Below are 24,951 nucleotides of genomic sequence, written 5' to 3' on the forward strand. Positions count from 1 at the left end.
GGAATGAGATGCGGTGAGATCAAAAGAGGAGAGAGCAAGCTAGCCAGTAGTCACTTCCTTATGTGCGCTCTATAGTCTGGACTGCTCAGAGGTATTTATGGAGTTATACGGGGAAGAGAAGAGAGAGGAAGCAGACAGAGGTGACCAGGAGGATAAGAGAGAGGAATGAGAAGGAGAGAGACAAATCTTGCCAGTAACCAGTTCCCTAGGTGTTCTCCACCGTCTGGAACACACAGCGATTCACAGAGTTGGATAGAGAAGAGATGGGGGAGAAAAGAGACAGAGGCCACCTGGTGGAGAAAAAGGAGAGTCCAAAGGAGGAGAGAGTGGTCAAGCCAGTAATCTCGCTCTCAGGTAAACTTGGGTAGTGAAGTTTGGGTTTTTAAATGTACAAAATTGACAACAAAAACCCAAGAGCAAAGATTAAAAATCTAGAGTAGAGGTTGGACTTCCAAAACTACAATATTAAAGAAAAGAAGCAGAAGGAAAAAGGAAGAAAGAAAAAAAATAACAAGAATTATTTAAAAAAAGAGAAACAACAGTAACAACAACAACAAAACAAAACAAAACAAAAAAAAACAACAAACCACCAACAACCATCCAAAGACTATATATGGTGTTTGCCTTAAAAAAAAGAAAAAAAGTCTTTTTTTTTTTGAATAGTAATAGTAGGTTATAGAAATAAAAATTAGAGGAGAAATAGAAGACTTAACAATTTTAAAAAAAAGTTAGGAAAAAAAAGAAAAACAAAACAAAACAAAAAAAAAAGGAATGATTTTAAAAATAGTAAAAATATTTCTAGCCCTTCTCTGATGTTGTGGGCCGTGTGTGATCACTTCCAAGGTGGTTCCCTCTGTTTAACTTCTTCTGTTTGCTGGTTTTTTAGGCTCACTAGTTCAGTCGCGCTGTGGGGAGGGGGGATGCTGCAAACAAATAGCACTGTCGTGTGCACACAGTGTCTCAGCCCCGCTTGACCTGTCCCTTCTGGCGGCGCAGAAACCTCTCTGGCTCTACAATGCTCAGCCAGGAACCATCTGGGGCCTGCCCTAGGCTGTGTGCACTTCCCCGGTCCAAGCCGCTCAGGTTCGGTGCTCAGGCAGCCCTCAGAGGCACCGATTCGGCGGGGACTGCACTTTGTGCCCTTCCCAGGTCCGAGTAGCTCAGGAGTTTGGCGAGCGCGATCGCCGTGACTTGTCGCCTTTTCTGCCGCTGCTGCTCAGCTTTCTGGGTGAACCACTGGCGCCCCCCGTGAGGCAGATGGTGACTGTCCAGCACCCCCAGAAGTCTTAGCAAAGAAGCCTGCTTGCAGTTAGGTAAATAAAGTCTCTCCGGGTCTGCAATTGCCCCTTTCCAGTCCTTATGGCTCTGGCTGCCTGTCCCCGGCGGGGGATGGTCTACAGCCGGCTTTTCCGATCCGTCCTTTGTTCTGTGCTCGGTCCTGGCGGTGTCTTATGTTCGAGCTTTCCGTGCGGTAGCTATCCCACAGTCTGGTTTGCTAGCCCAAGTGAGATCGTTCTGGTTGCGCGTGGGGCGTTCCTGCCGGATTCTTACAAAGCACGGCAGCCCGCGCCTCCCACGTGTCCCTGCCCTGCCCCGACTTCCCAATGGCGGATGCAGGCGTCTGTGCTGCTTTTCCGCTGGAGGAGTTACTGTTGGGCTTGCAATCTCTTGGTTTTAATTATTTATTTATTTTTCCTTCCTGCTATGCTGCCCTCTGTGTTTCCAAGGCTCATCACAGACTCGGCAGGGAGAGTGTTTCCTGGTGTTTGGAAACCTCTCTTCTTAAAATTCCCTTCCCGGGACAGGCTTCCTGTCCTGGGACGGAGCTCCCTCCCCACCTCCTTTGTCTCCTTTTTCGTCTTTTATATTTTTTCCTACCTGTTTTTGAAGACAATGGTCTGCTTTTCTGGTTGCCTGATGTCCTCTGCCAGCCTACAGAAGTTGTTTTGTGGAGTTTGCTCAGCGCTGAAATGTTCTTTTGAGGACTTTGTGAGGGAGAAAGTGGTCTTCCCATCCTATTCCTCCGCCATCTTTTTCTGAATCCTCAGCTCCACTTTTCTTTCTCAAGACTTCTTTGGCTCTTCAGGGTCTTTTGTGTCTCCATGTGAATTGTGAATTTTTTTTTGTTCTAGTTCTGTGAAAAATGCCATTGGTAATTTGATAGGGATTGCATTAAATCTGTAGATTCCATTTGGCAATATAGTCATTTTCAAAATATTGATTCTTCCTATCCAAGAACATGGATTATCTCCCCATCTGTTTATGTCATCTTTGATTTCTTTCATTAGTGTCTTATAATTGTCTGAGTACAGTTCTTTCATCTTCTTAAGTAAGTTTATTCCTAGATATTTAATTCTTTTTGTTGTAATGGTGAATGGGATTAATTCCTTAATTGCTCTTTCTGATTTTTCATTGTTAGTATATAGAAATGCAAGTGATTTCTGTGTATTGACTTTGTATCCTACAACTTTGCCAAATTCACTGATTAGCTCTAGTAATTTACAATCTTTAGGGTTTTCTATGTACAGTACTATGTCATCTGCAAACAGTGACAGCTTTACTTCTCTTCCTATCTGGATTCCTTTTATTTCTTTTTCTTCTCTGATTGCTGTAGCTAGGACTTCCAGAACTATGTTGAATAATAGTGGTAAAAGTGGACATCCTTGTATTGTTCCTGATCTTAGGGGGAATGCATTCAGTTTTTCACCATTGAGAGTAATGTTTCTGTAGGCTTATCATTTATGGCCTTACTATATTGAGGTAGGTTCCTTCTATGCCCATTTTTTGAAGAGTTTTAATCATAAATAGGTGCTGAAATTTTGCCAAAGGCTTTTTCTGCACCTATTGAGATGATTATATGGTTTTTATCATTTGATTTGTTACTATGGTGTATCACATTGATTGATTTGAGTATATTGAATAATCCTTGCATCCCTGGAATAAACCCAACTTGATCGTGGTGTATTAGCTTTTTGATGTGTTGCTGAATTCTGTTTGCTAAATATTGTTGAGGATTTTTGCATCTATGTTCATCAGTGATATTGGCCTATAGTTTTCTTACCTGGGTTGTTTTTGTCTGATTTTGGTATTAGGGTGATGGTGGCCTCATAGAATGAATTTGGAAGTCTTCCTTCCTCTGCAATTTTTTGAGTTTTAAAAGGATAGACATTAGCTCTTCTCTAAATGTTTGATAGAATTCTCCTGTGAAGCCATCTGGTCCTGGGCTTTTGTTTTTGGGGAGATTTTTAATCACAGCTTCAATTTCAGTGCTTGTAACTGGGTTGTTCATAACTTCTATTTCTTCCTGGTTCAGTCTTAGAAGATCAAACTTTTCTAAGAATCTGTCCATTTCTTGCAGGTTATCCATTTTATTTAATATAGTTGTTCATAATAGTCTCTTATGATCCTTTGTTTTTCTGCATTGTCCGATGTAACCTCTTCTTTTTCATTTCTAATTTTGTTGATTTGACTCTTCTCTCTTTTTTTTCTTGATGAATCTGGCTAAAGGCATGTCAATTCTATCTTCTCAAAGAACCAGCTTTTAGCTTTATTAATCTTTACATTGTTTCATTTCTTTTTCATTTATTTCTTCTCTGATCTTTATGATTTCTTTCCTTCTACTTCTTTTTCTTTTTCTTTTCCCAGTTGCTTTAGGCATAAAGTTAGGTTGTCTATTCAATGTTTTTCTTGTTTCTTGAGGTAGGATTGTATTGCTATAAACTTCCCTCTTAGAACTGCTTTTGCATCCCATAGGTTTTGAGTTGTGTTTTCATTGCCATTTGTGTCTAGAAATGTTTTTATTTCCCTTTTGATTTCTGCAGTAACCTGTTGGTTATTTAGAAACATGGAAACATGTTGTTTAATCTCCATGTGTTTTTGTTTCCTACAGATTTTTCTTGTAATTGATATCTAGTCTCATAGCATTGTGGTTGAAGATCCTTGATACAGTTTCAATTTTCTTATATTTACTGAGGTTTAATTTGTGACCCAAGCTGTGGTCTATCCTGGAGAATGTTCCATGTACACTTGAGAAGATGATGTATTGTTCTGCATTTGGATGAAATGTCCTGAAGATATCAACGAGATCCGTCTCATTTAATGTATCTTTTAAGACTTGTGTTTCCTTACTAATTTTCTGTTTTGATGATCTGTCCATTGGTGTGAGTGGGGTGTTAATTTCTCCTACTATTATTGTGTTATTTTCAATTTCTTCTTTTATGTCTGTTAGTGTTTGTATTATGTATTGCGGTTGCATTGTATGTTGTTGTATGTTGGGTGCATAGATATTTACAATTGTTATGCTTCCTCTTGGATTGATCCCTGATCATTATGTAGTGTCCTTTATTATCTCTTTTAATCTTCTTTATTTTAAGGTCTATTTTGTCTGATATGAAGATTGATACTCCAGCTTTCTTTTGCTTCCCATTTGCATGGAATATATTTTTCCATCTTTTCACTTTCAGTCTATATGCCTTGAGGTCTGAAGTGGGTTTCTTGTAGACAGCATATATATGGGTCTTGTTTTTGTATCCATTCAGCCAGTCTGTGTCTTTTGGTTGGAGCATTAAACCTATTTACATTTAAAGTAATTATTGTATATGTTCTTATTGCCATTTTCTAATTGTTTGGGGTTTATTTTGTAGATCCTTTTCCTTCTGTTATATTTCTTGACTATATAAGTCTGTTTATCATTTGTTGTGAAGCTGGTTTGCTGGTACTGGATTCTAAATTTTGCTTATCTGAAAAGCTTTTTATTTCTCCATCAATTTTGAATGAGATCCTTGCTGGATACAGTAATCTTGGTTGTAGATTTTTCCCTTTCAGTGCTTTAAATAGATCCTGCTATTCCCTTCTGGCCTGCAGAGTTTCTGCTGGAAGATCAGCTGTTAAATGTATGGGGTTTTCCTTGTATGTTAATTGCTGCTTCTCCCTTGCTGTTTTTAATATTCTTTCTTTGTTTTTAGTCTTTGTTAATTTGATTAGTATATGTCTTAGCATGTTTCTCCTTGGGTTTATCCTGTATGGGACTCTTTGTGCCTCTTGGATTTGATTGGCTACTTCCTTTTCCATGTTGGGGAAATTTTCAACTATAATCTCTTTAAAAATTTTCTCATACCCTTTCTTTTTCTCTTCTTATTTTGGGACCCCTATAATTTGAAAGTTGGTTTGTTTGATACGGCTGTTTGTTAAGTCTCTTTGGCTTTCCTCAGCTCTTTTCATTCTTTTTACTTTATTCTGCTCTTCAGAAGTTATTTTCACCATTTTATCTTCCAGCTCACTGATCGTTCTTCTGCTTCAGATATTCTGCTATTGATTCTTTCTAGAGTATTTTTAATTTCAGTAGTTGTGTTGTTTGTCTCTGTGTGCTTATTCTTTAATTCTTCTAGTTCTTTGTTAATTGATTCTTGGATTTGGTCCATTTTGTTTTCAAGGTAATTGATCATCATTACTGTCATTATTCTGAATTGTTTCTCAGGTAATTTTCCTATTTCCTCTTCATTTATTTGGAATTCTGTGTTTCTAGTTTGTTCCATCATTTGTGTAATATTTCTCTGCCTTTTCTTTTTTTTTTTTTTTTAAAGTTATTGTGTTTGATGTCTCCTTTTCCCAGGCTTCAAAGAAAGTTGAATTTTTCCCTTGAAAAAGGTTGAATTCTTCCTTTTGATTTCTTCCCTCCTATGGTTGGTCCAGTGGTTTGTGTGAGCTTTGTATAGCGTGAGATTTGTGCTGTGTTTTTGTTTGTTTTTCCTCTGATGGTCAAGGCTACATGAAGTGGTACTCCTGTCTGCTGATGATTTGGTTTGTATTTTTGTTTCATCTGGGCATCCTGCACAGGGTGCTACTGGTGGTTGGGTAGATGAGGCATCCTGCACAGAGTGCTACTGGTGGTTGGGTAATGCAGGGTCTTCTATTCAAGCAGTTTCCTTAGTGTGCATTCTCACTGTTTGATACTCCTGAGGGTCAGTTCTCTGGTAGTCTAGGGTCTTGGAGTCAGTGCTGCCACTCCAAAGGCTCAGGGTTTGATCTCTGGTCAGGAACAAAGATTCCACAAGTGGTTTGTTATGGCATTAAGGGAGAGAAAAACAAATACCCCAAAACAAGAAGCCAAAGATGAAGCCCAGACAAATGGCAGTTACAAAATCAGGCAAGTAATAATTAAAATAATGGAATATACACATATACCTATGCACTCATAAGCAAAATCAAAACAGCCCAATGAAAATTAAGTACAATAGATCGACCCTGCACACAAAGGAAACCAAAAATTATATCTACCAGAATAAAATGAATTAAAACACAAACTGGAAAACAAAACCAAAGCAAGGTGCCAATTGGAGATTAAGGCAATTAAAATAAAGCTAACATATATGTTGAGAGGAAAGGAGAGAAAGAAAAGAAATAAATAATAGATATGCAAAGTTAAATAGAGGTAGATAAAGAAGGTATATGTGAAAGATTAACTGCAAGGGGAAAAGAACAGTAAGAAAAGCAAATAAAGGCATAAATGTAGAAAAAATCATAGGTTTAAAAATTAAAATTAAAAAAAGAGAAAAGAAATAAAGAGGAAAACTCCATAGAACTTCAAAAGCCCAACGTAAATGCAGAGGTTTATAGCAGAGGTTTATAACAACAATAAAAAATGTAACTGAGGGAAAAGGAAAAAAAAAAATCTCAGAAGCTTAATTGGATTTCTTAGTGCCAGTTGATAACAACAACAGAGGGGGAGAAAAAGGAAAAAAATCCCAAAGAATCTACAGAACAAGTAAAGAATAAGAATACTAAATGTTTTTCTTGAGTCACTGCTGTCATAGTCCTTTCCGCACTGGGAATCACAGTCCACCTCACCTCCTTAGGATGCCCTTCAACACTGTGCTGATCTCTGGACCTGCTGTGGGAGCTGCTCAGATTCTAATCTGGTCCTACGGCTATGTGTTTTTGCCTCCAATGTCCATAGCTATCAGAGCTAGTGCATTTTCTTTGTGGGAGCTCTCAGTGGCCTTTTATATGATACATAGACACAGAGTCTGCTTAGTTGATTGTGTGGATTTGTGTTGTTCATGTTTATCTGTGCAGCTTGCACAGCTGGTGGGAAGGTTTTGGGTTTTCTTCGTTAGCCACACTGCCCCTGGGTTTCAACTGTGGTTTTATTTCCACCTCTACATGTGGGTCGTCCACTGGGGTTTAGCTCCTGAAGCTGCCCTAGAGGACTTGGGTTTGCCCCTGTGAGGGCAGATGTGGAAGTGGTGCAGCTGCTTGGGTCACAGGAGTTCTGGCAGCACCAGGTACTCAGGGGCTTGGTGGCTAGGGCAGCAGGAAATACAGTGCTCTAGAAGGGTATGACAACCAGTATTGGCCAATATGCTCCAGTATTCTTGCCTGGAGAACCCCCGCTCTGACAGAGAAGCCTAGCAAGCCACAGTCTACAGGGTCGCAAAGAGTCAGACTGGCCCAAAGCGACCCTGCACGCATAAACACAAGACTTGTTTTTTTTTTTTTTTTTTTTTTGCCTGTGTCAACTGTGTCCCAGTGAGAGTTAAGCATGAAGGTGGTACAGCTGCTTGGCTTTCGAGGACCCCATGTGTTCAGGGACACAGACTGTCTCTGCAGCAGGTGTCATGGCCCTATCAGTCTTTATTTTCAAGCCTCTTGTAGCTGTTGATCAGAAGGCCTCTTTGGCTACTCTTTCTCCATAGCTCCACCCATTCAGGCACTTAGAGAGATCCCCTGCCTGGGGTCCTTCTGTGTTGCTCAGCATGTCAGGCACATATAGGGCCCCCCCTGACTGGGGTCCTACTCTGTAGATCAGCTTATCAGTCCCTGAAAGAAGCATCTTGAGTGGGGTCCTACTTTGTAGTTCAGTGCATCAGGATTTGATGGGCCAGCCTCTCTACTGTTCAGCTATTGATGCTTGTGTGTGAAGAGAGAAAGGTTATGGTGATGGCTCTGGTCTACGCATGACTCAGCAGTATCACCTTGCTTTCATGGCTGCCTGGCTTTCCTCCACAGGCATTTCCCACCACGATCCCCTCCCTCACTTCCCCTCTATCTGTCTCTCTGCAGTCAACAGTAGCCCTCGCCCTGGGTTTGCTCATTCCCAGCCACCACACCTTCCACCAGACCCACATTGCTCCCTGGCATATGTATGGCTCCGGCAAGGATTGTCTGATTCTCATTACATTTAGGTTGCCACAGATCAACTGTTTCACTCCCAGTCTTAAATGTTTCTCCCTTAACTCAGACAATTGCTCTGCTCTGGGGATCAGACCCCTGCTTCAGTTCCCCCACCCACCGAGGACAGGTCCAATCCTACTAATACTCCTGTTTTTCCCCCTAGTTCTTTTGTCCTGCTGTGTTTTGCGTGGCTCTTTATATTCTTTTCCACTGGTCATGTACTCCTGTCTGCTCTCAACTAGTGTTCTGCATGCACTTCTGTGTCTGAAGGTGTATTCCTGATGTTTCTGTGGAGAGAGATGTACTCCATGTCCACCTGCTCCTTTACCATCTTGTTCTTTCCTCTCCTAACTTTAATATCATCTCTTTTTTGTTTGTTTTCTTAACAAATGCTTTTCTTTGTAGCATTTCATTCCTCTGATTTTTAACTACATTTTTAGAGTTGTTTATTTGCTGATTGCTCTAGAGATTATAATATGCAATCTTATCAGAAGTTTCTTCAGGCTAATACTATTGTAATTCTGGTATAAAACATAGCCAATTTCTCTAATATAGCTCCATTTTCTGCCCCCCCCCATTCTTACTGCTAATATTAACATATATTACACTTTTTTTTGTTTTGTAAGCCTAATCTAAGAGTACTATAATTATTGCTTTTTAATAAACATGTTTTTTAAGAGAAACTAAGAAAAGAGGATATATATAATATATATATATGTATATTATAGTGCCTTAATTCAGTCGGCTGCATGACTACCATAGAGCAGGTGGCTTATAAGTGAACATTTATTTCTCACAATTCTGGAAGCTGAGATGTCCTAAATCAAGGCACTGGCAGATTTATTGTTTGCTGAGGGCTTGCTTCCTGGTTCATGATAGTTGTCTTTTTGCTGTGTCCCTACATGGTAGAAAGAGAAAGATAGACCCTGGGGTCTCTTTTATAAGGGCAATCACCCTTTCATGAGGAGACAACCCTCACGATTTACTTCCCCAAGGTACCACCTGCTAATACTGTCATATTGGGGGTTAGAATCTCAACATGTGAATTTAGGAGATGGACATAATTCATAATACATAGTCTTTTATATTTACTCATCTGTTTTCCATTTCTTATGCTCTTCGTTTCTTTGTGTGTATTAAAGTTGCTGTTTTGTGTCATTTTCTTTCAGCCTAAAGAAAAAAAAAAAAAAAGACTTCCTTTAGTACTTCTTGTAAGGCTGTTTTGCTAGAAATGAATTATTTCACTTTTTATTTATATCACTGTCTTTGTTTCACCTTCATCTTTGGAAGATAGTTTTACTTGTTGACAGTTTTTTGTTTGTTTGTTTTTTCCCCTCTAACACTTTGAATATGTCATTCATCTGCCTTCTGGCCACCATTGTCTCTGATGAGAAGTTAGCCATTAATCATATTGTTAGTCCCTGATGTGTCATGAGTCATTTTTCTCTTGCTGCTTTTAAGACTTACTTTCTTGCTTTCAGTGTCTTGACTATGATGTGTCTAGGTATGTATTTTTTTGTGTTTATCTTTTGGGTTCCTTGAAATTTTTGCATCTATATAATAATATTTAAAAATATAATCTGGGGAATTTCCATCCATTATTACCTTAAACAATTTTTCTTTTTTTCTTGTCAGTCTAGGACTACTGTTACACATATATTGGTACATTGAAATTTTGCCTACAGTTTTTTGATTATTTAATTTTATTCCAACTTTTCTATTTTCTGTTCTTTAGATTGGACAGTTTCTTTTGACATATCTGCATGAGTGCAAAGTTGCTGCTGCTGCTAAGTCGCTTCAGTCGTGTCCGACTCTGTGCGACTCCAGAGATGGCAACCCACCAGGCTCCCCCATCCCTGGGATTCTCCAGGCAAGAACACTGGAGGGGGTTGCCATTTCCTTCTCCAATGCATGAAAGTGAAAAGTGAAAGTGAAGTCGCTCAGTCGTGTCTGACTCCAAGCGACCCCATGGACTGCAGCCCACCAGGCTCCTCTGTCCAAGGGATTTGCCAGGCAAGAGTACTGGAGTGGGTTGCCATTGCCTTCTCCTGCATGAGTGCAAAGTTACAAAGTAAATTTGACAGTGGAGATGCTATTTATTTATTTTCTTCTCATCTGCCCTCAATTTCTTAATCTAAATAACACTGGCAAAGTCCTATGAATTTCTGAACAGGAGAGAAATGTAGGTAGCAGAGATACCTCGACCCCTAAAACTAACTGGAGTGAGAGGGAGTAGTGTGGCTAGTCAGTTTAGCTTTGGGTCAAAATTTGCCTACACCATCAGGAAAACCAGAGCCCTCAGTTAATATGACCCATCCTCTTGAAATGGTAATTTGTTATCATTTTTTTTTTTAAAGTAAATCTTGAATGTGACTGTGTTTGGTTCAGGAGGGAATGTAATCTCAGTAATCTCATTTCCTACATCAGGTGAATGATAAGAGTGTTCCTTCCAGAAACAAAGAACAATTGCTCTGGAAGGAGTTCTGACAAATGCAGCATTCTTTCTTTTTTTGGACATGTTACTTATCTTGTGACTGTTTTCTATCATCTGTAAATGGGGATAATAGATGATTGTAATGATTAAATAAGTTAAAATATGTAAATATTTTAGAAAAGTGTCTGGCACATAGCAAGCACTCACTATGGATTAGCCATTGTCATGATCATTTAATAACATTTCTATGGTATTCAGAACTTCAGGTGTATTGGAACACCAGATGAAATGGCACCCCAGGTCATTTCTTAATGTAACCCCAGGTCACTTTCATTTCTCTTGAACTTGTGTTGCTTATGGTGAATAGATGACTCCAATGATAAATGATTTGAAGAAACACCAGGACAGTACTTATCAGATGTGAAACTCATAATTACCCTTAATGCTATTTTTACATTGTAGTAGAATCCGTCAGTGATGAAGGTTTTATTCCATTTTGGTTATTTTCAAAAGAGAAAAGTCAAGTCAATCATATGAAAGTTTTGTTGTTGTGAATATTGCCTTAATCAATCAGATCTTGATTTTAAAAAAACAAAAAAATTGTATGGAGTAGGGCCGATTAACAATGTTGTGATAGTTTTGGGTAAACAGCAAAGGGACTCAATCATACACATACATGTATCCATTCTCCTCCAAACTCCCCTCCCATTCACGATGCTACATAATATTGAGTGAGTTCCATGTGGTATACAGTAGGTCCCTGTTTGGTTATCCAAAGCAGTGTACATAGCAGTATGTACATATCCCTCCCAAACTCCCTAATTGTAGCAATGTGTACATATCCATCCCAAACTCCCTATTTCTACCTGACAACCATAAGTTTGTTCTCTAAGTCTGCGAATCTCCTTCTGTTTTTTTAAGTAAGTCAATCTGTATCATTTCTTTTTAGACTCTACATATAAGGGATATTATATATTTCTCCTCTGACTGACTTCACTCAGTATGACAATATCTAGGTCCATCTGTGTTGCTGCAAATGACATTATTTTATTTTTTTAATGTCCGAGTAATAGTCCACTGTGTGTGTGTATACCACAGCTTCTTTTTATCCCAAACTTTAAATTTTTTATTTTGTATTGGGGCATAGCTGATTAACAATGTTGTGGTAGTTTCAAGTGAACAGTGAAGGAACTCAGCCATACGTATACATATATCCACTCTCCCTCAAATCCCCCTCCTATCCAGGATGCCACATAACATTGAGCAGAGCTCCATGTGCTATATAATAGGTCCTTGTTAGTTATCCATTTTATGTACCACAGTTTTTTTATCCATTGCTCTGTCAATGGACATTTAGGTTGCTTCCATGTCTTGGTTACTGTAAACAGTGTTGCAATGAACATTGGGGTGCATCCTTTTGGATCATGTTTTTCTCCAGATATGTGCTCAGACATGGGATAGTAGAGTCATATGTTAACTCTACTTTTAGTTTTTTAAGAAACCTCTGTGCTATTTTCCATAGTGGCTGTACCAATTTACATTCCCACCAACACAGTGGGAGGGTTCTCTTCTCTCCACACCCTCTCCAGCATTTAGTCTTTGTGGATTTTTTTTTATGATTCTGGCTAGTGTGAGGTGGTATCTCATTGCAGTTCTAATTTGCATTTCTCTAATAATTAGCAATGTTGAACATCTTTTCATGTACTGCTTGGCCATCAGTATATCTTCTTCTATATAAGTCCCATTTTTTAATTGGGTTGTTTGTTTTGATGATATTAAGCATCATGGACTATCTGTAAATTTTGGAAACTAATCCTTTGTTGGTCACATCATTTGCAAATATTTTCTTTCAATCTGTGGATTGTCCTTTCATTTTGCTTGTTTGCTTTTCTGTGCAAAAGCTTTTAAGCTTCAGAAGGTCCCATTTATTTTTATTTCCGTTATTCTAAAGAGAGATTAAAAAAGATATGCTGTGATTTATGTCAGAGTGTTCTGTTTTCCTCTAAGGGTTTTATATAGTCTGGCCTCACATTTCACTATTTAAGCTTATTTTTATATATGGTGTTAAAGAATGATCTAAATTCTTTCTTTTTTTACATGTAGCTGTTCAGTTTTCCCAGGATCATTTTTTGAAGAGACTGTCTTTCCAATATTGTGTCATTTTGCCTCCTTTGTTGTAGATTAACTGACCAAAGGTGTATGGGTTTATTTTGGGGTTTTCTGTCCTGTTCTATTGATTTCAGATCCTGATTTCGAAATGCATCTATGTTACGCAATATCACCAACACTATTGGGTTTTGGGTTCTTACAAGCTATTTCCCCTCTAGTACTCCTTTCCCTACTTCTAGTAGTTGAATTTAAGCAGACTTTAACCGAGTCATCTCCAGTGTCCTGGATCAATGTTATAGCTAGTACTAAAAATAATCATAATAATAACAAAATGGGGGGAGGAAAGAGAGAGTAAGATGTATGGAGAGAGTAACATGGAAACTTCCATACATAAAATAGATAGCCAATGGAAATTTGCTCTATGATTCAGGGAACTCAAATAGGGGCTCTGCAACAACCTAGATGGGTCGGATGGGGAGGCAGATAGGAAGGAGGTTCAAGAGGGAGGGAATATATGTATACCTATGGCTCATTCATATTGATATTTGGCAGAAAACAACAAAATTCTATAAAGCAATTATCTTTCAATTAAAAAAATAAATATTTTTAAAAAATTAAAAAAGTAAATTAAAAACACAAACCCCCAAATATTTGGCAAAATGATCACGGACCATTATGATGAAATTTTTTGACTAGTCACTAGGAAATAGAAATCACCTTGATGAAACCTATATGTATGCTTTAAAGACACTGAGTTTATTAATCCTTGTGTAAAATTTGCATTTATATAGGAAAAAATCAGTATAAATTCCCTTAACTCATTTCAGTTCAGTCACTCAGTCATGGCCGACTCTTTCTGATCCATGAATCACAGCATACCAGGCCTCCCTGTCCATCACCAATGCCTGGAGTTCAGTCAAACTCATGTCCATCAAGTTGGTAATGCCATCCAGCCATCTCATCCTCTGTCATCCCCTTATCCTCCTGCCCCCAATCCCTCCCAGCATCAGAGTATTTTCCAATGAGTCAAATTTTGCCATGAGGTGGCCAGAATATTGGAGTTTCAGCTTTAGCATCAGTCCTTCCAAAGACTGATTTCCTTTAGAATGGACTGGTTGTATTTCCTTGAGAGTCCAAGGGACTCTCAAGAGTCTTCTCCAACACCACAGTTCCAAAGCATCAATTCTTCGGTGCTCAGCTTTCTTCACAATCCAACTCTCACGTCTATACATGACCACTGGAAAAACCATAGCCTTGACTAGACGGACCTTTGTTGGCAAAGTAATGTCTCTGCTTTTTAATATGCTATCTAGGCTTGTCATAACTTTCCTTCCAAGAGTAAGCTATAATTTAATTTAAGCTTTTAATTTCATGGCTGCAATCACCATCTGCAGTGGTTTTGGAGCCCCAAAAAATAAAGTCTGACACTGTTTCCACTGTTTCCCCATCTATTTCCCATAAAGTGATGGGATCAGATGCCATGATCTTAGTTTTCTGAATGTTGTGCTTTAAGCTAACTTTTTCACTCTTCTCTTTCATTCTCATCAAGAGGCTTTTTAGTTCCTCTTCACTTTCTGCCATAAGGGTGGTGTCATCTGCATATCTGAAGTTACTGATATTTCTCCCGGCAATCTTGATTCTAGCTTGTGTTTCTTCCAGCCCAGCGTTTCTCATGATGTACTCTTTAAGCAGGGTGACGATATACAGCCTTGACATACTCCTTTTCCTATTTGGAACCAGTCTGTTTTTCCATGCCCGATTCTAACTGTTGCTTCCTGACCTGCATACAGCTTTCTCAAGAGGCAGGTCAGGTGGTCTGATATTCCCATCTCTCTCAGCATTTTTCACAGTTTATTGTGATCCAAACAGTCAAAGGCTTTGGCATAGTCAGTAAAGCAGAAATAGATATTTTTCTAAAACTCTCTTGGTTTTTCCATGATCCAGCAGATGTTGGCAATTTGATATATGGTTCCTCTGCCTTTGCATATAAATAGGAAAAAATCAGTATAAATTCCTTTAACTAGGAAACCATAAATAACTGTAATTAGAGCAGTGAACTGAGTTTTACTATAATTCAGGTTCCCACAGAGGACTTAATGAACTGTTATTGTAATGAACACCTAGTAAAGTTAAGGTGTAATCTATATGTGAAAAGGGCATGGAAAGAAACTATCCCCAGAGATAAGACTGGCTCTTCATTGAGTACTTCAGAATTAACAGGTCTATCTCAGCAATTCTATTAAACTTGTTGGCTAAGAATAATACATGAAAAACATAAAATTTGAGAGTCATATTTTATTTACAAGAAAATTTTAAGACTTCAAGCCTGGGAGACAGCATCTCAAGTAACCCTGAGAGAATGGCTACAAGGAGTTGAAGCAGGGAGTCAGGATATATAAGAGTTTTGTAATCGAGTGCAGGTAGTCTGAATGTCAAAAAAGTATTGTTAAAGAAAACTAGATATCTCAAGTTAAGGAGTTAAGTCCTTTTCTATGTGTGGGAAGATGCAAGAGTGTGGGATCAGTGAAGTTATTCTTCTGATATACACCTTAGCTATCTGTACTGTGCTAAGTCACTTCAGTTGTATCCAGCTATTTTGCGACCCCATAAGACTATAGCCTGCCAGGCTCCTCTGTCTATGGGATTTTCCAGGCAAGAATACTGGAGTATGTTGTCATGCCCCCCTTTAGGGAATATTCCAGACCCAAGGAGTAAACCCACACCTCCATATGTCTCCTGCACTGGCAAGCAGGTTCTTTACCAATAGTGCCACTTGGAAAGCAGTTATCTGAGGCCAGTATTCTCATACCCTGACTTTCCTCAGGGGTCACCATGGGAGTGGCTGCTGTCTTGATGGCTGCTAGATGGCAGGCATTCTTTTCCTTCCTTAGTTCCCTCAGGGTTCACCAGCTCACTGTTGGCAGTGGCTGTAATAGCTGATGACTGTCATTTTTTATTTACTGATATAACTGGCAATATTCCATTTCTCACACTGAATGTAAATTCTGACATTATTTTAGTACGTTCAAGCCTTAGATAATGAAAATATGCATGTAGGATTTACAGTGCTTCATGTTTTATTAGATAATGGCAGTCAAATATCTTTTCAGAGCTATCAAGTCTATAAAATCAAAGTTACTTGTTTCCAACTCATTATAAAATTTTAAACATTCAATAATATATGAATACTATTATAAATATCCTACTTACTGTACATAGATCAGTGTCATATGATTGTTTTAATAATTCTCTCAACATTAAGTAATCTTCTAAAGCAAATGTTGAATGAGAATAAGCAAGAAGCATCTTTGTAAACCATCGTTTACTGGCTGGTTATTTAAAATCTCTTCTACTTGGAATAAGTATTTAATAACATTGGCTTATCATCATTCCACATGAAGTTGAATCTGACCTTGACACTAAATTAAATCTTGGAAACAGAGTTTTGGGTTAAGTCGAAAAGAATAGCTCTATTGCTTTACCAGGCAAAGGGGGCCACAGTGGGCTAATACCTTCAAAACTACATGCAACTTGGAGAGGGTAGTGTAAGTTTTTAGTAATGGTTCAGAGGATGTGATCAACTCCTAGACTTTCTTCTAATTGGTTCCAGTGAGGTAAGTGGGAGTCAGCATAATCTGATTTCAGCTAGTCTGGGGTCTATGTGCTTGTAGGTGGCATACTGTTAATTTATCCCACCTGGGGGGAGTTTCAGTATCTGCAAAATAGCTCAAAGACATTGTTATATACATCTCTTTTTGGGGAACCAGGTCCTTGCTCCAAGGCTGCACTATTATTTCTCTTGAGGGTTCTTCTCTGTCTCCATATTCCCTCCCTTCCCTAATTAGCTATTGTTGCAACCTGCTCCTTGAAACTTGGGAAAGGTCATGGAGCCTGACTGAATCCTATTTCCTATAATCAAGAAAGGAGGAACACAGAAAGGCTTTTTGCCCAGAAGTCCCACAGTGTCCTACTCAGTATCAGCATCTTAGGTGACTGAAAATCTTGTCTTAATATTAATGATGTGCAGAAAGGAATGAGGGAAATCAAAGTGGTGAATAGTGGTTACAGGTGAAATTTTTAGGGAGCAGTCTGGGACTTCCCTGGTGGCTCAGATGGCAAAGAATCTGCCTGCAATGCAAGAGACCTGGGATGGAATTCCAGTTGAAATCCTGAAAGATGATACTGTGAAAGTGCTGCACTCAATATGCCAGCAAATTTGCAAAACTCAGCAGTGGCCACAGCACTGGAAAAGGTCAGTTTTCATTCCAATCCCAAAGAAAGGCAATGCCAAAGAATGCGCAAACGATTGCACAATTGCACTCATCTCACATGCTAGTAAAATAAAGCTCAAAATTCTCCAAGCCAGGCTTCAGCAATATGTGAGTCGTGAACTTCCTGATGTTCAGGCTGGTTTTAGAAAAGGCAGAGGAACCAGAGATCAAATTGCCAACATCTGCTGGATCATGGAAAAAGCAAGAGAGTTCCAGAAAAACACCAATTTCTGCTTTATTGACTATGGCAAACCCTTTGACTGTGTAGATCACAATAAACTGTGGAAAATTCTGAAGGAGATGGGAATACCAGACCAGCTGACCTGCCTCTTGAGAAATCTGTATGTAGGTCAGGAAGCAGCAGTTAGAACTGGACATGGAACAATAGACTGGTTCCAAATAGGAAAAGGAGTACATCAAGGCTGTATATTGTCACCCTGCCTATTTAACTTTTATGAAGAGTACATTATGAGAAACGTTGGACTGGAAGAAACACAAGCTGGAATCAAGATTGCCAGGAGAAATATCAATAACCTCAGATATACAGATGACACCACCATTAAGGCAGAAATTGAAGAGGAACTAAAAAGCCTCTTGATGAAAGTGAAAGTGGAGAGTGAAGAAGTTGGCTTAAAGCTCAACATTCAGAAAAAGAAGATCATGGCATCTGGTCCCATCACTTCATGGGAAATAGATGCGGAAACAGTGTCAGACTTTTTTTTTGGGGGGGGGGGGCGGGCTCCAAAATCACTGCAGATGGTGATTGCAGCCATGAAATTAAAAGACGCTTACTCCTTGGAAGAAAAGTTATGACCAACCTAGAGAGTATATTAAAAAGCAGAGACATTACTTTGCCGACTAAGGTCCATCTTGTCAAGGTTATGGTTTTTCCTGTGGTCATGTATGCATGTGAGTGTTGGACTGTGAAGAAGACTGAGAACCGAAGAATTGATACTTTTGAACTGTGGTGTTGGAGAAGTCTCTTGAGAGTTCCTTGGACTGCAAGGAGATCCAACCAGTCCATTTCTGAAGGAGATCAACCCTGGGATTTCTTTGGAGGGAATGATGCTAAAGCTGAAACTCCAGTGCTTTGGCCATCTCATGCGAAGTGTTGACTCATTGGAAAAGACTCTGATGCTAGGAGGGATTGGGGGAAGCAGAGGAAGGGGACGACAGAGGATGAGATGGTTGGATGGCATCACTGACTCGATGGACATGTGTCTGAGTGAACTCCGGAAGTTGACGATGGACAGGGTAGCCTGGCGTGCTGTGATTCATAGGCTCGCAAAGAGTTGGGCACGACTGAGCAACTGAACTGAACTGAGAAGAACGATCCTGGAAGAATTTCTTGTAATATCAGGTAAATTTCACTAGCTGTGATTGGGACTTCTGATTTGGTTTACAAGTTTCTATTTCAGATTTCTTTTGTTGTGCTTCAGTTCAGTTCAGTTCAGTTCAGTCACTCAGTCACGTTTGACTCTTTGCAACCCCATGAACTGCAGCACGACAGGCCTCCCTGTCCATCACCAACTCCCAGAGTTTACATAAAGTCATTTCCGTCGAGTCAGTGATGCCATCCAGCCATCTCATACTCTGTCGTCCCCTTCTCCTCCTGCCCCCAATCCCTCCTAGCATCAGTGTCTTTTCCAGTGATTCAACTCTTCGTATGAGGTAGACAAAGTACTGGAGTTTCAGCATTAACATCAGTCCTTCCAATGAACACCCAGGACTGATCTCCTTCAGAATGGACTGGTTGGATCTCCTTGCAGTCCAAGGGACTCCCAAGAGTCTTCTCCAACACCATGGTTCAAAAGCATCAATTCTTCGGTGCTCAGCTTTCTTCGCAGTGCAACTCGCACATCCATACATGACCACTAGAAAAACCATAGCCTTTACTAGACGGACCTTTGTTGGCAAAGTAATGTCTCTGCTTTTAATATGCTATCTAGGCTGGTCATAACTTTTCTTCCAAGGAGTAAGTGTCGTTTAATTTCATGGCTGCAGTCACCATCTGCAGTGATTTTGGAGCCCCCAAAGATAAAATCTGACACTGTTTCCACTGTTTCCCCATCTATTTCCCATGAAGTGATAGGAACAGATGCCATGACGTTCGTTACCTGAATGTTGAAGTTTAAACAATATTTTTCATTCTCCTCCAATAACCTTATTCCAGGTTATATAGGTCTCACCTGATGGAGCTGAAACTGCTACTACAGTCTCTCTCTAGAACTCAATATTTTGCTTCTATGATACACTCTTATACTTTATTTTCTTTATTCATTTTAGGAACTCCAAATTTGAAGAACTAGGTAAATAGGGAATTAGGGAAAATGTGTTAATTGAGTCTCTTTGAGTTATTAAGAGAAAATTTCAGAATACACCGCTTACATATTCCTTTCCAGAAATCTGCCTTTTGTTGGTAGGAGGGACCTGTAATTTGATTTGAAAAAACTCCCTCTGGAACTTTGCTTCACCCTCTCTGAGAATAACCACTGAACAGTTACATACTGGGCTGCATACTTTTTACCTTTCTCTTCCAGACATGTGATTTCCAGCTGAACTCTGCTGATTTCTGACTTTAACTATTGTTGGTTTCACCTTCTGGCTCTGTTTCCCAACCTTACATTAAATAGGAGCATTGTAGCTCCCGGGTTGATCCCTGTCTCCCCTGAGCTACCCCAAAGAGGCTGCAGGCCTTCAAGTTGGACTCCTTCATGACTTCTTTCTGCTCACTGTGTTTTTTTCACATTCAGTATTCCTTCCCTTGGGACTTTTAAGCAACTTTTAATAGGAGGTCAATAATTATGGTACAATAGGGCAAATAGGTTGCAGAGAAAAAGTCCCAGAAGTTATATGACCAGAAGTCGATTCTTAATTTGATGTTTTCAAGTGACCTTTGAGCCCTGTGAACATTTGATAGGAAACTAGTAAAAAGAATTATCTGCTGACTTTGAAAACTGTCTAATTTCCTGGAATTATTCAGTTAAGCCTGTGCTCAGTTGCTACAGTCATGTCTGACTCTTTGTGACCCCCATGAACTGGAGCCCTCCAAGCTTCTCTGTCCATGGGATTTTTCAGATAAGAATACTGGAGTGGGTTGTTATGCCTTCCTCCAGGTCATCTTCCTGACTCAGGGATTGAACCCATGGCTCTTGAGTCTCCTGCATTGCAGGTGGATTTTTTTTTTTTTTTAACCTCTGAGCCATCAGGGAAGCCCAGCAAGTATTTATTCAGCTCTTAATACATAGGGCACTTGTATAAGCTTTACAGATGATATCAAAGTGAGATGTACAAACACTGCTGTTAAACCTAGAAGGAAGGACATAAATGCAACTGACAGTAATAAGCATGAGAAATGTGGCAGAGGTTTAGCCTTACCTGTGGAATCCTTGCAGACTGTTAAACTTTTTTAGTTTTGGATGTTTTGGAATTTGGAGGACAAGCACCATGTGCATTACGGCTAAGCCTCATGGGAAAAGCCATTGTTAAACCACAGGGAAGTGAAGTAGAAAGGAGATTGGAGAGAACAGCAGGAAGAGAGGCTAGGGAGGAAGGGAAGGACCAGTACAGATAGACTGTTGTATACCATCTATGTATATTCAGTATTACCTCCATTTGGACTCGAACCAAACAGTGTGTTTCATTCACAGAGTTGGTGAGCCTGATGGAAACTAGCTCATTTTGACTTTCACTGATCTAGGCATAAGGGCCTGATGTACTCTTTTCTCATAGCTTTCAAGGGATTGTCTCTGAATGCGATTGTCCCTGAGAATGACAGAAATGCACAATCTCTTTTTATTTATTGTTCAGCAAGTCTGTGTGGCTCATACCATTCTAAGCGCAAAATGGCCATCAAGATAATCAGACAGAACTATAATTTTCATTAGTTTCACTTCTATATTCATGAAAAAGGAAAGAGAAAGATCCTACGATTAAAAATGATTGCCCTTTCTACTAATTGAAATGATCAACTTGTAGTAATTTAAAAAATCTTATTTTTAGAGTTATGTCTGAAGTTCAGCAAGACAAAGCTAGTTATTATGCCTATTACATTTCTTTTAAATTTATTGGGTTAGCCCAAAAGTTTGTTTAGGTTTTTCATAACTTCTTAACAGAAAAACCTGAATGAGCTTTTGGACCAATCCAATACTACCCCTACTTAAGACACTACCATCATATAGTTGTTCTTACCTACATCCCTTCTTATTCTCTTGATCCCCTCACTTACTTATATTATCCTAACCTAAACAAACAGGCTACATTGGCTAATCTTTTATATGAAGCAAAATCTTCTTTCTGAGATTTCCTTCCTATTTCTATTTCTAAGGCTTGAGTTATCCCAATCTTGCCACATAATATTTATGCCCATTAGCTACATTTTCTCAAGGAGACCATTTATTATCCTTGAATAAATAATGAAATTTAGGTTTCTCTTTCAATGTCAGGAATTTGGGATTCTATTTGGACTAGTGACTTTGAAATGGTTACAAATATATAAACTGCAATTCATTGCCACTTTAAACAATATAAGCTGACAAAAGGGTAATGAAGTTACTTATCACACACTGTGCAGTGAATTACACCTATCTACCCATCTATCTATTTAATAGACTTTTACTGAAGTTCTTTTAGCTAGTTTCTTGGAATATAAAGGTGAATACCAGGGGTAGCTGATCTACTTTACATGTTGTCCATAATTTACAGAGTCATATTCACAGGAAAACAATTATACTAACCAGAGTGTATCAGTAACCCTGCTTTCTTTAAAACTTTAGTAATTAGCCACTTAGGGAACAATGAGTTTATGTTGCTTAATACTGTTTTCAACTACAAAAGCAACTCAAAGATGAGATAAATCAGTGTGGCCTCTAGTAATTAGGGAAGGAGTGGTTGAGAAGCTGGGACTCTATAGGAGCCTTGAAAGAGGATTAGTACTTAAATACATACAAACAAATAGAGATGTCCTTCCAATTATAGAAAGGTTGAGAAATAAAATCCCTTTTTCTAATGCCTAGGCTATTTTCCACTCTTATCTATCTTTGGTTTCAGTATTACTGGCCATAAAGAGCAGGACTAATTTAAAGCAAATGATTTTGGTTTTGGGTTCTTCCTTGTGGCAACATTGACCAGTTATTCATTTGGCCTTTTACTTCCATCAGTCAGCATATAGAGGCTTACAGAAATCATCTCATCTAAAGGGTGTCCTGCAGTGTGATCTATTTATCATTTTTATGTGAAGTGAAATGATACTCCTTGAAGGCAATGATGGTCCTTACTTGCTTTATGTTTTTTGCTTAATATTATCTTGTTTATAACAAACAATTCATTTATATTAGTAAACATTTAGTAAGAATTCAATAAACGTTGAGGATACTGAGTAGAGGAAGTGGGTAGAGATTAATTCCTCATTGCCTTTTAGGAGATAATTCCATTGTAGGTCTAATGGAGTGTGCACAAGAAAACAATGAGCCAGCAAAAGCTGATTTTGTTGATTAACAAAAGGGCATGATGGTGAGAAATTATTTCGTTTTCTGAAATAATAAACTTTCAGAAACTTTGCTGTTTGAAGACTGCAAGGAAGGAATGGTTCTTTTTGTACAGAGGATCTGAGTCACTTTGAAGCAACCTAAATTGCTAACGCATGTTCAGAGCTCTATAGATAATGAGTTTCTAAATTAAAAAAAAAAGAAATTATCTTAACTTTATAGTTTCCAAGAAACAGAACCTTGAGTTCGCTTTGCAGCATAGATAAACCTCTATACATCATGCTCTTGCTTCCCTTTGAGCCAAAACTCATTTAAATTTTACCTAAACTCCACCCTTCCCCAGGGATCCTATAATAGAACTGCTACTTCCTTTCTTTGATGTGTCATTACACTGTTGCTTTAAAATGCCCTCCTTTGTTGTAGTTAGAAAAATCTGTGGCAGTCTTTATCAGATTGGCTTTATTAAATTTTAATACTTCAGATCTTGATTTTAGGGAAAAAGGTGACTATTTTTCTCCACCTGATGAATAGCATTTTTTTTTTTTTTAGATTATTGATCTTTGCTCAGTAATTTTTGTTTCAAAACGACACACACTGCCTCTATTGGATAAGGCTATTTGATATAAACTAGAGGAACTTTGGGTAAATTGCTCATTACAGAAGCACACACACAGGAATGTAGATTCTAGTCACTATGGTGCTTCAGTTTAGTTCTGTCGCTCAGTTGTGTGTGACTCTTTGCGACCCCATGGATTGCGACTCATCAGGCTTCCCTTACCATCACCAACTCCTGGGGTTTACTCAAACTCATGTATATTGAGTTGGTGATGCCATCCAACCATCTCATCCTCTGTCTTCCCCTTCTCCTCCTGCCTTCAGTCCTTCCCAGCATCGTGGTCTTTTCTAATGAGTCAGTTCTTCCTATCAGGTGGCCAAAGTATTGGAGCTTCAGCTTCAGCATCAGTCCTTCCAATGAATATTCAGACTGATTTCCTTTAGGATGGACTGGTTGCATCTCCTTGCAGTGCTTAGGGATGTAAAAAAAAAGATTTCCCACTGCCAAATGGCAGATATTTTGTCTTTTATTTAGTGAAGCATCCTAAGCATCTAACAATATCTGGCATGTATTTTGTTGTTCTCAATATATACTTATTGAATGATATATACCCACAAACTTCCACAAAAACAGTTACTGTGAAGGGCTAAAGGAAATAAGCTAATTGTACAATTTTAGTCTTGAAGAAATAAATTAGAGGCAATTGTATCACTTTCTTCCCATATTTTTTAATCTGATATATGAGCTTTTACATCTATTCACACTGTCTTCATTTATTATGCCTTCTGGGTTATATAATTTAGTTAGTTACACAATAAAATCAAATTCTTAGCTTGCTATCAAACGATCTGACAGTCCTTTCATGTTCATATTCTGTTACTCTCTCATTTGAGAAACAAGATTTTTTTTTTTTAAGTCCTATTTGTGACAGTGATTGCTTCCAAATATTCATGTGCTTCCCAGTCATTTACCCCTCCTTTTGGGGTGGATGACTAGTTTTGGTGGATGGGCTTTCAACAAAGTGACATGGATCACTACCAGGTTAAGGAAGTTAGAAGCTGCTCTACCACCTCCCATCTCTTTCTGTAAATGATGAACTTGGAGGCGATGTGTTAAGTATAGCACAACTCTAAAATGAATAAGGGGAGCTTGCCTACACCAATATTTGCATAAGGGACACAAGTGACAAAGTGTTACTATATTAGCACGTTGGAATAATTATGTGTGTTAAAGCAGTTAGCATTATGGACTCTGCAAGATACAATTTTTATATTCAATCTGTTTTGCCAATCTGGGGTACTCACATTTCTACATCTCTGTCAGAAGTTTTATTTCTCAAGATTCAATTCTGAGAAGCCTGCCTAATTGCTCCACATCAAAGGGGAAGATTGATCTGTTTTCACTCAGATGATCCATTGCATAGCTAGTCTACAAAATTTATTTAAAATTAATAAATAGTGGACTCCCTGGGATGGCTAGGATTATTATTTATCTCTTTCAGTATAATTGTAATTTGTCCCCTAGTTTTGTTACGAGTTCCTATATGTTTTACTATATTGTGATCCCCAAAGACCTAGAATAAAATGCTTACAAGTTTCTCCTAGTTATTAATTACATGGCAGATTTTTATCGTTTGAACATTATAACAATGAACTTTTTATTGGAGATGTTGTGAATGTTGAATGTAGATTTTTTTCTCAGGTGCTTTTAAAGCTTTTTTTATTCCATTTTGAGTAAATTGAAATTGACTTAAGGAGTTATGTGAAATGTTTACAAATAACATTAGCCAATGCTTCTCTGAAGTGGTAATTTAAATGATAATCTAATGGTCATCACCAGAGAAATCTGCTTATCTTCAGTGGAACTCAAGATACCACCCCTTGACCATGTCAACTTTGTATGTAATAAGGCTATCCCATTTGC

This window comes from Ovis aries, chromosome 22 (assembly GCF_016772045.2).
Source record: "Ovis aries strain OAR_USU_Benz2616 breed Rambouillet chromosome 22, ARS-UI_Ramb_v3.0, whole genome shotgun sequence".
NCBI lineage: Eukaryota > Metazoa > Chordata > Mammalia > Artiodactyla > Bovidae > Ovis > Ovis aries.